Below are 15,783 nucleotides of genomic sequence, written 5' to 3' on the forward strand. Positions count from 1 at the left end.
TTATAGTGTGTTGAGAGGTGAATGTGACAGTGTTTATCTGTATGAGGATGATGAAGGCAGAAAAGTCAGCATATTCAGTCACTTCTGAAGTTTGTGAAAACATTGGACTAACAACAACATTGTATATAAAGATGTTAAAACTATCTCAAATCAAGCAGTAACGGTTTTTAACACAATGATGCATCGGTATTAACAATCAAATAATGTGGCCTAATTCATAATAATGGTCAAACTGCTTAGGCACTTTTTATTTAAAAGACTTATTGAATTCAGAACTTGGTACTTCTTTCACTGGTTGACCTGATTCCAGGGATTAAAAACAGATAAGCAGACGAACTTCTGGCCTGAAAGGTGTGAGCAGACAGGTGTTCCCAACAGACTGTGACACAGGTAATTTTACAGCTCAGGTGAACACTGACTCACGGGTCTTCAAAGTGCTGAAGTGTGAAAAGTCATGTGAGCACAAGTTACTTCTATTTCACAATGGCTCATACTCACCTGAGAAGCAACAGGTAGTTTGTGAGACACTCACTCACTTCAGGCTGACTAACCTGAGGCTCACAGTCACCATTCAGCTAACAGGTGATGTGAAAATACAGCAAATATCATCAGTTTTACAATTTAACACACAGTGTCCCAACTTGGCCACCATATTGATTAGCTAGCTGGAACAAGTAGCTGACGCTAGCTAGCGAAGAGATGGTGTGACAGCTTTTTGTGAGTCTAGTGAAGGCAACGTTAAAGTAAATCCTTAAAAAGATGCTGAATTAGAAAGGTAAGAAGTTAACATTTACTTTTAAACCATTTGAGTTAAATTAACTTACAACATTAGGCATAATTTCCATAAGTAGTTTAAAATGTTAGCAAGAAACGCAATTTCTTTTCAGTCCATCCCCACCTGACCACAACAGCTCCAAGGGGAAATGTTTTTCGACCAGACAAGTCAACAAAACCTTTTTTTCCAAGCTCTTTGGATTGGGAGGATCTGTATGGAATTAGATTTGTGCCAAAAGAAACAAACAAAACTTCTTAAATCTCAAACAAAAACAGGAATTTGAGAGAACATAAAACTCATTTCAAAAATAAAACTTAGAACTTGCAATCAAATAATTGTCAAATAGTGTAAAATATTGGTCTTTTACTCTTCTAACAGTGTTTCCCATTAATTACTCAGACTGTGGCGGCCCACCATGGTCTAATTTGTCCCGCCACAGTCTCAGAGTGAACCGAAAAAATTCTTACACTTCTCATAATAACATAAAAGATCTGTAACTTGCGTTTCGCGCTGCAGCTTCAGCAAAGCATCTCTCACTCCCAGTCAGTCAGCTCTGCCCCCCCCCCCCCCCCCCCCCCCCCCCCCCCCCCCACCTCGCTGTACGTGGCGCGCGCACACTCGGCTTCGGGTGCGGCGCGGGCGTCGGTATCAATTCATAGCGGGTCGGCTCGGGTGCGGAATGTAATTTGTGATACAGTCGGAAAACAGGTCGGATGCGGTTTTAAGTATGGCGGATACAGCCAGGTGCGGGTTTGCAAAATAAGACCCGTGCAGGACTCTGTCCTACAGCCGGCAAAATGTAAATATGCGAACTGCTCCAAAAATTAAAGTGAAAGTAAAAAATTGGGCTCGCAGCAGCGAGTGACCCAGCTGTCTGTGTATCGCTGGCATGAATGGAATGTAGGGAGAGTTGTATAAATGTATATTTTGGATGTTTTCTTTCCACTAGTCTGAAAGAAGACATGTTATGGAAGCAAAATAGCCCAAAATGTTTTTGCCTGCCATATGGAAAGCCTTAAGGCTGCAACTAATGATGAATTGATGATGTACCCTCCGAAACCATTTCATTTTTTATCATAATTTAGCTTACAGTTTAGTTATTTATTAAAAAATAAACTAAAAAATAAACTAATTCAACACAGGTAACCACTTTTGCTTTATTTCTTTGATGGCTTAGATGTATGCTCTAGTTGATTTTGTGTTTTCACCATTCTATACAACCAATGTGTTTGTGATTAAATTTTGTACAAGAGCACACAGTTCTTCATAGATTAATTTTGCTTTCAAAGTACACCAGATTGATACATTTAACTTTAAAATGTAAAAAAAAAATCTTCCGGGGGACCATGCCCCCGGACCCCCCTAGAGGGTCCGACATCCACCCACCACAGTCTCAGAAAATCCTGTGGGAAACACTGCTTCTAATAATGCATTATTTTGTTTACGGTTCCCTCTGCTGGTCTCTCTCCGCTCAGACTTTTGCGCTGACTCTCAGCTTTGCGGTCTCTCTGTAGCTCTTTCTCGTTTGCGCTCTCTGACTTTTTGTTTGCAGTTTTGGCACAAACCTCTCGGGTGGGCGGGCCTTTTCAGCAGAGCGTCCCTATTGACTAATTTGATTTTGACTGACACAGCTCAGAACCTATGTGTAGGTAGCTAGTGCGCTAAACGACCCCGGCTTTAAAACGGACAGAAGAAGATGACGACGACAATGAAGAACAACAGTAACAACCCACAACAAGAAAAAAACTAATGAAATGTAAGTAGTTATGACATACATATATTGTTCTTCATTGTCATTGTTGTCATCATCATCTCTTCTTCTCTCCGTTTTAAAGCTGGGGTCATTTAGCGCGCTAGCTATCTACACATAGGTACTGAGTGGTGTCAGTCAAAATCTAATAAGCCGATGGGGACGCTCTGCGGAAAAGGCCCGCCCACCCGAGAGGTTTGTGCCAAAACTGCAAGCAAAAAGTCAGAGAGCGCAAACGAGAAAGAGCTGCAGAGAGACCGCAAAGCTGAGAGTCAGCGCAAAAGTCTGAGCGGAGAGAGACCAGCAGAGGGAACCGTAAACAAAATAATGCATTATTAGAAGAGTAAAAGATTTGATTGCAAGTTCTAAGTTTTATTTTTGAAATGAGTTTTATGTTCTCTCAAATTCCTCTTTTTGTTTGACATTTAAGAAGTTTTGTTTGTTTCTTTTGGCACAAATCTAATTCCATAGATCTGCCTTTCTCTGAAAGTCTTACTGAGTTTTTGTGGGAGGAATACAAAGATGGAGACAGTGTTTGTGTCCACAAAACTTGATTACAGGAAATCAGGATTCAGTTCAGGAAAACGTCGTCCAACTCGTCCTCAGCAGCCTGTTCATCTCCCCACACTTTCAGCTTCTGGCTCCTCTCCTTCTGGACGAGTGACAGTGACCATCAGTACTCTGCAGCTATATCAGCCATGTTTGATCCCCCTCGTAAAGTACAGGTAAAAGATGCTCACACTTCTCCTTCAGGCTCCTGCGGCGGCTCATCTCCATTGTTTGGCTCGTCTTGTTCGTCTCGGTGATCCCTCCTTTCAACCGTCCATCACCTGCAAGATGAGAAAGAAGAGCAGTGGTAGCTTCACGACTCTTTGTGCAGGTTTAGTGTGGATTTGTGGGAGTTTTTTTTTTTTAATTTGTGGAGGTTTGTGTATATTTATGGAGGTTTTGTGTATTTGTGGACATTTTTTGTGAATTTGTGGAGGTTTGTAGAGATTTTGTGTCATTGTGGAGATTTTTAGTCTCTTTTTGAAGATTTTGTGTGTCATTTTGGAGGTATTGAGTCTCTTTGTGGAGGTTTTGTGTGTTTTGTTGAGGTTTTGAGCCTCTTTGTGGAGATTTTGTGTGTCATTGAGGAGGTTTTTGTGTATTTGTAAAGGTTTTTAGTGAATTTGTGGAGGTTTGTGGAGATTTTGTGTCTATTTGTGGAGGTTTTGTGTGTTTTAGTAGACGTTTTGAGCCTCTTTGTGGAGATTTTGTGTGTATTTGTGGAGGTTTTGTGTAACTTTATGGAGGTTTTGTGTATTTGTGGACTTTTTTTGTGAATTTGTGGAGGTTTGTAGAGATTGTGTGTCATTGTGGAGATTTTGAGTCTCTTTGTGGAGGTTTTGTGTGTCATTGTGGAGGTTTTTAGGGAGGTATTGAGTCTCTTTGTGGAGATTTTTTGTGTCATTTTGGAGGTATTGAGTCTCTTTGTGGAGATTTTGTGTGTATTTGTGGAGGTTTTGTGTGTTTTTGTTGAGGTTTTGAGGCTCTTTGTGGAGATTTTGTGTGTCATTGGGGGGAGGTTTTTGTGTATTTGTAAAGGTTTTTAGTGAATTTGTCAAGTTTTGTGGAGTTTTTGTGTGTATTCATGGTGAAGATTTCCAGTCTTTTTGGGAGGTTTTCTGTAAAAAGCCTTTAACATGTGTACACACTGAGAGCCACAACATTAGAACCAGTGACAGGTGAAATAAATAACATCATAGTGTTCCAATGCCATGTTTGGCTGTGAAACCATGAGTCCTAGCATTCATGTGGATGTCTCTTTGACAAACACCAGTCACCCAAACACAGCTGCAGACCGAGTACACCCCCTCATGGCAGCAGCACTCCTTGATGGCAGTGCCCCCCCAGCAGGACAACGCGCCTGCAACACTGCAAAAACTGCTCAGGAACGACCCGAGGAACGTGGGAAAGAGCTCAAGGTGTCAACCTGGCCTCCAGATTCCCCAGATCTCAATCCAACTGAGCTTCCACTGGATGCAGTCTGAACCAAGAACGATCCACGGGGGCCCCAACGTGGATGGGAGTTGGTTCTGGCGCATCCCATAGATGCTCAACTGGATTGCAATCTGGAGAATGAGGAGGCCAGTTTGACACCTTGGGTTCTTTGCCATGAGGGGCTGTAGTTGGTCTGAACGATGTTTGGGTGGGTGGTGTTTGTCAAAGAGGATCCACAGAAATGACAGAACTCAAAGTTTCCCAGTAGAACATTTGATTGTAACAAGATGATCAATGCTCACTTCACTTGTCAGTTGGTTTAATGTTGTGGCTGAACAGTGGAGATATACATGTTAAATAAAATATAATTATATCATTTAAATTATATATAAATGAGTTAAAATAAATGCAGGCTTTCTAAACAGACATACTGTTTATATTTCCTCTCAGTAAACAAAACCCATTTAACATGTTGAACTGAAACAATGCCAGTTGCCTACAATATAGCACTACTTTTACTTCCTTTTTTTATTACCCATTGAAGTAACTTGTACGTGGCTTGTTTGCCTTTTTTAATTAGTTTTTTTAAAAGATAAACAGAAAAAGTGGGAGAGGGACTAGTGTCCCAACAGTGACACTATAGTGGCTTTTGCCAACCCAAACTGTCGGAATCCAACGACCAGTGAATGAGACTCGACTATCTTCTAGAATCATTTACTGATCCTAGAGTATTAATGAACAGCAACTGACAAATCTCACACTTTCTGCCTTTAATTTTTGCACCTCAATTGCACTGACCTTGTTGGACCAAGTGTCTCTCCTCTCCGGGTCTGATCACCATACAGGTAAGAGCTGCTCCACCTGAAGCTGAAGACAAGATCCACTGTTCACCTGGAGAGAGGAGGAAGTACTTTAATATAACATGATGACTACATGCATGTGTGTGTGTGTGTGTATATATATGTAGTCTGATCGTAACAGAAAAAAGAAGATGTAATGAGATTAAAGTCACATCCGGCAAAAAGGGGGTTTCTTACAGGGTTATAATTTTATAATAAAGAATGATATAGCGGTCTGTAACCATGTGCATGACATCACTTCAGGAGCCTCACATCACTCTGCACTGTAAAATCTACTATAATCTGTTTTAATAAATGTGTTTTTTAAAGGTAAACCAAATGTATTAAGTCCTGAGAACATTTAGTGCTTTATACACAAGTAATATAATTTTAAAGTCTATCTTTTGACACTTAACCAGAACTAAGACAAACACACTGAATACATTCTGTGCAGGCTACAATGAGGCTGCATATTGTGTGTATAAACTACTTTAGCTGCTCAAAATGACCTTCTAGATGCTGACATACTAACATACTGAGACATTATTACACACAACACATGGAGCCTGTTCGCTAACTGTGCTGCACGCTGATATTTGGCTGTAACATGCTAGTATTAACAAGCTAACATTACACAGCACGATGATGGCGTCATGCTAACACTCTCCAACAGACACACGTTAGCTAACATGCAAAACTGCCTGTAAAAACAAGCCGATTAAATGAGTCAGACGTCTTTATAAGCTCGTTACAGTGTCAGTAGTACCCGGTCCATGTTTCCTTACCCATTAATAAAGGAAGCTGAGCTGCTGCTAACGTGTTTCCCAAAACGTGCAGTGCATCTCCAACAACTTTAAAGTCCGCTAGCTAACATAACATCACCTCTCACTTAAACTGACCGGTAAATGTTAGCTAACCAGCTTTCATGCCGTTCAAAATAACAAATACATTTAAAGAAACTTCATGCCGACTTTACCGAAACTAGCGACTTGTTGAGAGATAGTGACCTACATTTGATTAACTGTGCGTCATTCATGTTATAAGCATGGCAGAGATAAAACAACCAAGATCACAATGGAGTTTGGTGCACCGAGCAAAACATAACGTCCATCGCGGATTTTTCTGGATGTAGTTAGAGGAATATGTTCCAGCCGAAATTTACATTACCTCAACCTTTAACAGTTAAATGAAATGTCTTCAGCTTCCTGTTCAGAGTTATTTCAGAAACATTAGAGGTAATCAGATCTCACCAACATGAGAGGGACGCTGGCTCCATTTTAACCCGCACATGCATAGAATTAGAAAGTTACTATGTGGAGCTCGCTGATATATGAACGAACATCACCTGGTCTTATTACCTGAGATCTACACCTCCTAATAACTGAACTGTACACCTCCCAAACAGACATTAATACACCTGTATTGAGCAGGTAACTGGACACATAAAGCAGATTAGTACAGAGCAGTTTACTGACCGTGTTCGTGTCCTCAGAGAAGAGCCGCTCCAAACAGAGTGGAGATCTGTCAGCCATTATTATAGGTATTCAAGGTTTTGGAGGGAAATGCACAAACTTCACGCGGGAAAAGAGCGAGACCGCCCCTTTGGGCGCGCACCACCTGCATTCGTCAGAAGATCTGTGGGCGGGACTTATTTTACGTGGTTTACGTGGATGGAACCAGAGAGTTGGCAGACTGTCCAATGCCTTTTAGCTCAGTTGGTCGAGCAGTTATCCTGTGAGCAGAACCTCTGGCTTAGCCGGGGTTCTAGTCCGGTCTGAGGTCCATCACTGCATCCTGTTGTCTCTTAATCTGCCTCATTAAAATAAGTATAAAACAAACATTAGTACATCCATTGCAGATAGAAGTATAAATACAATTTTAAAAGATTCATATTTCATTTCTCTTTACTTGTTATTATTCCAATACTAACGGAATGTAATCAAGTTACATTAGTTTAATATTGTAATTGGGTGAATTCAGGTAATTTGGACACCTCAGCTTAAGTGTTATTGATTTCTGCTCTGTACTTTTACCATGAAATTATTTAAATTAAATGTGAATGATGACTTCATGGGGATGATGTCACAGAAAGGGGTGGGGCACTTGTATATATTATGTATAATAGAATCTTTTTCTTACCTTTTTATTATTATATTGTTTATTTTGTAATATTATTATTGTTTATTGTTAAATAAAACTGCCAACAGCTCATGGACATCTGAAACATGACAAGAGAGTTACCACTAATTTAAATTTCACAGATGTATGAATTGTATCTTCTAGATAAAATGAATAAGTAAATAAAATACAAAGTCTTCCTCTGAAAATAAAGGTACAGCTATAAAGAATACAACATTTTCCTTTGAAATGGAGCATAAAATGGATAGTCAAGCAGTGCAAAAGCAAGGATTTTACAGAAATGTTTAATTTGTTCAATTAATTTAGTATATTTCACTACTACATGTGCATTTTAGCAATTCACAGTACCTCAATGGTCCAGCTCGAGCTACACACAATTAAATTTTAAGCTCAGCAGGTGGCGCTGTGTCAGTAACATTTAAGTTTAAAAGGAGCTAATAATGTAAAGTTCCTAATTCACCACTAGATGGCAGACAAAAACAATTATCTGACTGACACATGCAGCGCTGCTTATTGCCCAGGACATTGTCAGTAAGACAATAACTGGCCTGTACTCTATGTCATTGCACATACCTGGCAACCCACCTACATACTTACATAATGTGTCCTGCAGCTTCTCTCCTCACTTCTAAATTTAGTGCGGTCACTGGTTAACATTTAAAACAGCAGCGGATATGAGACCACGCAGGAACATATGAGAAGTATACCAACCTTTTAAGCAGCTGAGCAGAGAATAAATGTCACCATTAATAACTTTGCCATTTTAAAGGGGATCTCTGCCAAAACTACACATGAAGGTCAGTTTACTGTCAGCCGATGGCGCTAAAACCAGCCAAAGTCATACAATCTCTGCTCTGAGTCATATACTTTCTAACAAGATGCTTCTATTGCACACAGGCGGTGTCTGGTTGAAAGAAAAAGGCAATTAGCAGGCAGAGAGGAGCTGATGAAGGACTGAGCTGCATTATGGAAACTTTCAGATCAGTTTCAGGGGTATGTCACATACTATATATATAAAGACAGGATATATTGGACTCTGGTACATTGATTTAAACCCCCAATGACTAAAAAAAGCAAAACTTGCATCGAAATAAAATATACAATGGCCACATTCCATTTAGTTTAGTGTCAGTGAGCATTGTAGATTTTAAGCCATTTTACCTCTTTGACTGAAGGAAGGAGAATGTCCCAAATATACATTAAGGTGTTTATTTTAGTTAATTTATTGATACGTTTGCATTATTTATCTGTCTTTGTAATATTTTGGTTTCTTATGACCCAGCTCACCTTGTCCATCCTGGTTCCAGTTCCTTGTTGTTGTTGTTGTCGTCGTTTCTCTCTCTGGTCTTGTCTAACCACCTTCAGTGCAAATATTAACAAACGTATAGTTTGTAGTACGCATGCTGTCTGGTGTCAGTATACTTGATTTTGTCACTTTTGTAGTGTGAATCGTATAAATGTAAGTTTATTGCTTTGATCCAACAGCCGTATGTAGTAAGGACAGGGCAACACTGTCATGGCTGACTGGTACACTTGCAGAGGAGAGGATAATGATAAACAACTTCTTTTTTTTATACCACAACAAGTCAAGATGTCTTCTGAGTTTGTTAAGTAATAAACAAGACTACTTTTGAGACTAGCAAGACTTTCAACAGTCAAGTTAGTAAGACCTATTCATAAAAAAAAGCACATGACGGACATGATGGACATGATGGACAGAAATCTGACCAGCAGGAAGTGAAGTTTTTTTTTCAGCTTTTCAAAGGGAGAAAACGCACAGAAAACGTTCAGGGCAAATGTAAGGACTCTTGTGTGTGAGTTTCCCTCCACACATGTATGACATTCCTGTGCTGCAGACAGACATGTGTGGCTTTTAAAAGGCCCCCTCACACACACACACAAACACAAACACACACACATTCTTTGCTCATAAATTTCTCCAGACTTTCTTCAGACTCTCTCAACGTTCATACAGACACAAGACAAAAAAAATATTGATCCTGAGGGAGCGGTGAGATCCAGTCATCCTGTCCAATGATATCATCCAACAATTACAAACATTTGTTAACTGTAAGATGTCCCCGTCTGTACATGTCATCATCACAATTCAAGGAATAACATACATATTGTCTTAAGATATTTTAAACTTTTGAATATTAATATTCACAAGAAACAAATATATTCTGACACGTCTGGATTTAAATAAAACCAGATGTTTATAGAACTGTAGCAGATAGGTGACTTTTTCTTCTCTCTGTTTGCAAACTTACACCACATTTCTGATCTTTCAAAACATGTCAAAGTCACTCAAAGATATGATAACAGTGTTTTGGGAGTCAGAACTGTCCATGTTGAAACTGACCCAGATCTGACCGTGTACGCACTCTGTTGTACAGTACGAATGTGTTTGCCTGAGAATACACGTCTGTGTTTAATGCACATGTGGGTTATGTCCATGTCGTGTGTGTCTGTCTCACATTGCATGGACAGTCCAGGACCTTGACGTCAACGATTTAAAGGTTGTGTCCACTTGACATGAAGGAAAGGCAGCTGAATCACATGCGGACACACATGTTCTCGTGTCTGAAGAGGCAGCAGAGTCGTTTTTCACACTGACGACCCAGTTTGGGGGGGGTGGGAAGTTATAGCTCCAGCTCGGCTCTGATTGGAGGAAGGACTTGGGTGGAATCTGCACATGGCTTTGATTTGGACTTGAGGGTCCGTCTTTTTCAGGGTACAGGAAACATGCATATAAAAAAAAAGAGATGAGAGTAAAAAAAAAAATAAATAAAGATCAGACCTTCTGTGCCATGTTTTAATTCTGCAGCAGTCTGACACTGATTATTTGTTTTACTCTGTGATTAGTTTTGGTCTGAAGTACACAAAGTGTCCTTGGCAGTCTGTTTCATCTGGTTTAGATCAAGCCTTTTTTTGTTTTTCTCAAATTTGTTTTGTTGCACTCGTTGAGTAAACCTCAAACATTCAGCACGTTTTACGTTGTGCAACTTAAATGCTTGCCCTACTTTTCCGTCATTCCCAACAGTTGATGCACTCACTTTTACTGGAGCTGACACTCATCATCATCATCAGTTACAAGATGAAAGAATATTTAGACCCTTTACGTTTGTAAAGGTACAGGCTTTCAGTCCTGCATCCAATACCTCACTGGAGTACAAGTAACAATACCACAATGTTAGAGAACATCAATAAAAGTCCTGTAAACATTCAACTAAATGTTTGCAAGTATTGTCAGCAAAATGAAGTAAAGTATCGAAAGTAAAGGTACACTACACATGATAGATTAAAGGCAAAAACTTCATTTCTGAACGTTTTAATATGATTATGTCACAGCAGCCTGACAGACGTTTGCATTTTCTTTCCTCCAGTCCATTGAAAGCAGTGATATACATATTGGAGACTGTGGGAAACTGTATTGTATTTCATTTTGTGTATGTGAATACTCTGAGAAACGACAATTCAGTGAAGCTGAATCTTAATGGGCTCAGTTGCATTGTGGGTAACGTAAATATACATTTTTTAAAACTGACTCCATGCAGACAGTCCGCCATAATCCAAATCTCCGGAAGCCCTGAGATTCCAAATTGATTAAAAAGAAGTTATTAATCTTACCTGTGTGTCGATACTGTAAATAATGTCTTTTCCTTCAGTTTTATTTTTGGTTGTTTTATTTTTGTTACGTTTTGAAACGTAAGAGTCTCCGTCGCTGTTTTCCTCTGAAGCTCCAGAAATGTTTTGTTGACTACAAAACTTCACATGTGGGAAGGAGATGATAACTGAATTTTTGTATTTTAGGGGCAAACTTTTCCTTTAAGTAGAAGGAGAATTCTCTGTAACCATAAACAAACACTTAGATTTGGAGATACGTGATTTTAACCGGAGAGGAGATATATGAAAATGTTTTAATCTGAAAAGTAACTAAGCTGTCAGACAAATGCAGTGAAGTAAAAAGTGCAATATTTGTCTCCGTGAGAGGTCTGGAAGTTGAATAAAATGGAAATACTCGGGTAACTTACTAGCACAACTTAGCACTTTAGCACAATACTTGAGTGGATTGACATTCCATGGTGGCAGAAATGTGACCCTCGTGTGTTGTACCAGCGGGAACGTCCGACCTTCAACAAGAAAACATGTGATCCACCTGAGCTCGGACTCTTTACTGCCATATTAATCACTGAGCTGAACATCCAACTGATCTATTCATGTGCCACCATTCCAGATAAATGTCATGTGTCCAACAGCAACTGGGCTCAGAGTCGAGACCCTCTTTGTATCCCCCCCCCCTCAGGCCGCACTGCTTTTTTTAACAACCAGCTTTCCTTCCCACTCATCCTTTTTTCCTGCAAATCATCTACTTCGGTCAGATTATTCATTAAATGACAGACACTCGCTTCAAATAATTAATGATCTTGACAGCTTTATTACAAGAGGATTGACTGTCAAACTCAAGGTAACTGGATGGATGTAGGATGAGCAGGCTGGTTTTTTTTCTTTTTTTTTACAGTTTCTCTTACAGTTTCTCTTCACTTGTTTCATGCTCGGGATAAACAGGAATGCCGCGGTAATTGTGTTGCTCTGTAGCTGTGGCTCGCTGCCTTGTGTGGTGCAGTGATGACAGTGTTGTTTCATGCCTGAATGAGCCGCGTCCAGAAAGAGCTCAGGGAGTCCTGAGACCGTAAAAACTCTCCGACCCTCTCACTTTATCTCTCTCTATGTCTGGCATGTTTATTTTAAGCAGCGGTGGAATGTAACTGAGTACAATAACTTGAGCGAGTACCGTGCAAATTCAAGATGCTTTGTCTTTACTTGAATACAAATACAGTGCAAATACAATTTTTTCCCATCCTGTTCATGGAAAATCATTTATCTTATCAAATAAACAGCTGGATTAAGGGTCCAGTGTGAAGGATTTAAGGCGATTTAGATGGAAAAAATGTAATAAAAGATTCATAATTATGCCTCGATGGTGTGTGATCTCTTACTTAAGCTAAATAAACGGAATACAAATCGGGCAACAAAAAGCCCAATGTTGTTGAGTGGATGTCGGAACATCTCCAGCTGTGATTGTGGCGACCAAAACAGGTATTTTAAGCCAAACCATGATGTTGTCCTGGCCCTAACCAAAGTGTTTTTGTGCCTGAAACATACTTTGCTAACATTCATTCTGTTGATTGTCTTGGTTTTAATAGATACGTGAATGTTTTGTGTTTACTCGTAGTTATCCTTAAAGGTGAGGCAGTGACATGATGAGTAAAATGGGGACAAAGGTAAGTGGGACAAAGGTAAGTGGGTACATCGACTGTAGGACAAAGGTGAGGGAGCCAAAGAGTTCAACAGCACAGTGGGTGAGATAAACAGATCAATACTGGGAGGCTGATCAGGTCCAGCGATGACCTAAAAAACTCCCCTAATCTCTCACACTGTGGACGTCATTAGTCAGATCAATGCTGGGAAGATGGCTCAATTGTGTGCAGACAAACAAACAGTACAGGTCGTATTGAACTGATATATATGTACTTTTAGTTTGTCAGTGGAATAATGAAGTAAAAACAAAGTCCAAGCCTTTAAACGACTGCATGTTGTCCATTTTGGAAGTCAGAGTTCAGGTCAACTGATGTTGCTGTCTGGACGGTGGCTGTAGCTCTCTTGCACAGAAAAGCTTCGCCACAGAAATAAAAGTAAACGCCTTAGTTTTGACTGAGATGTCTCAACAGCTGTCGGATGGATTGCCAAAAGATTTCGCACCCTCTGACATTCACAGTCTCGAGAGGATGAAGCCAACACGAGGTTAACATTTGAGTGAAATGCCTCAACAACTACTGAATGAGTTAAAAAACGCATAGTTGATGACAAACCATCCGCAAAACTAATGATAAGAACTAAAGTAAATAAACCCATGAACATTGAGTTTTTTTCAGCGTGCTGAGGTCACAGCATTGAGCTCACAGCGGTGTCTCATAGTGCGCCATCATCAGGTCTAATTCTTTGTTTTACGACTAAATACCAGCCTCAGCTGCACTCTGTGTTCCTGCCAGTCAGCAAATATTAGCATTCTGTCCTGCAAAACTAGGGTAGTAAACAAGGTGAGTATTATACCTGCTAAAAACCAGCATCTGTGTCTTCATTGTGAGCATTTAGCTGCACATAAAAAGCATGTCTATAGACCCTTATTCCACGGCAAAACGCACCTGCCTTTCATATCATACACTTCTTTTCTCAATTTTAGTATGTACTGCAGAGGCCCTACATAGTGTACATGCAACTTAAAGGAAGACCTACTCATGCATCTGTTGCTGTCCTAGTAGAGCCCAAAAGATGCTACATTTTTGGGAGCCAATGCTGTTAGAGAATTTAAAAAAATCTGATATCGAAATATATCATCTCTCAAATGGGGAGATATTTACATTTACGTCATTTAGCAGACACTTTGTGTCCAAAGCGACTTACAGTAATTCATACACTGATGGCAGTGGCTGCCATGCAAGGCCAACCAGCACATCAGCATACCAGGGGAATCGAACCAGCGACCATCCAATAATAGGGGTGTGCCAAAATATCGATACTACGATATATCGCAATATTTCGTCTTGAGGTACGTTATCGATACACTGGTGCCAAATATCGATATTTAAAAATGTTAAAAAAAAAAAATGTTAAAAGAAAAATTTTTTTTTTTTTTTTGGCCCACCACCACCACCCCTCTTCGGAGGACAGCTTTATCTTTATTCAAACATAGGTATACAACCAAATTAAATTAAAAAAATGGTTTAAGTAGCTCTGAAACCCACACATATAGATATTTAATGATAGTTGTAGTCAGTGTGTGTTAAGAAGAGACACTGTGCAATACACTCTTTGTTTACTTGGCTGTCATTCATGTGAAATTGATTGACAATGTTTTGTAATTCCTGTGAAATGGATTCAGTGCAGTCAATAAATTCTGAATTTCTTCAGTGACACAGATATCGTGATGTATCGTGGATGAAATTCCTTGCAATATATCGATTATCGCAGAATCGCTGTATCGTGATATTATCGTTATCGTGGGCAAAATATCGTGATAGTATCGTATCGCGAGGTACCTGGTGATACCCAGCCCTATCCAATAACAAGTCGCTGGCTCTACCCCCCTGACCCACAGCCGTGTTATCAAACACAAAGATATGTAATGGAGGCAGGATCATTTTACAGTTGAACAATCCAAGTCGTTGTCTGAAATGACATCAGTTCAAGTATTCAAATGGGGAGCTCAGCTTCAGTCAGCTGACATGTGGCACACTAACTGGCAGTGTAGCAAGCAGAACTACAGTCCTCACACAGCGCGACAAACATGATTTAGTGAAAGCTAACATGACGCTATGCAGTTTAGCTTTTATTGCATTTAAATCCTCATATAAGCATATTACAAGCACATACAGGTGTGGCTGCAGTAGAGAAGCAGAGGGTGTGTAGGTATGTGTGTAAGAGGGAGTCCGGTCTCAGATGGACTTAAGTACTTGAATAAATACTGCACCTGTAAAAGGTGTGGACCGGGCAAACAAACGCTGAGAGCCAAGAAAGAATAACAGATAATACATGCATGTATGACAGGAATCTTGAAATTGAATTGATAAAGCACCTCCCATCTTACTTCGTGTCTGTTGCTTTAATGGGCACGTGTGTGCTGTGACATACTGGACTCTGCACATCGGCAGTTTTTAATGGTCTCAAAGTTTATCTGGCACTGATAAACATGTTAACTATATGGCGGCTTTGTTCTCAGGGTGCTAATGTGGCCCGAGATCCCTTCATGTGCGGGGAGAAGCAAAAGGAGATCACCGACACACAAAACGCTGTTCTCACTCACAGCGTGCATCCGTAACCCCCCAAAATCTCCCGCTGAACCCTCCTCTAAACAAAATCTGTTTCTCATTCCCGGTGTTTTCCCATCCCCCCCGACTTTTTTAAAAAGGTTTAAGGCTTAACTCCATGTCTTTGTTGTTGTCTTTTCCCCCTCTGGAATGAAGCAACAACACGGGAGTGTGTGTGCCCATCTCCCTTGAACTGTTTATTGTCTTAGCGAGCCCTGTGGATAGGCAGAAACACCCATTAGGCGGTCTCGGACTTCCTGCTTGTTGCAGGACACGGGGGCAGATAAATATTGTGGCGAAATCAGCTGCCTTGTGGGAAAGAGGCCAACAGATTTTATAGCAGCCTCTCAGGCCCACATTGTGAATGTCTCAGTATTTAAAATCCTGAAAAGGGATTTAAGGACAGATCAAGTTTCTTCCAGAGAGACA

Source organism: Sparus aurata, chromosome 7, assembly GCF_900880675.1.
Source record: "Sparus aurata chromosome 7, fSpaAur1.1, whole genome shotgun sequence".
NCBI lineage: Eukaryota > Metazoa > Chordata > Actinopteri > Spariformes > Sparidae > Sparus > Sparus aurata.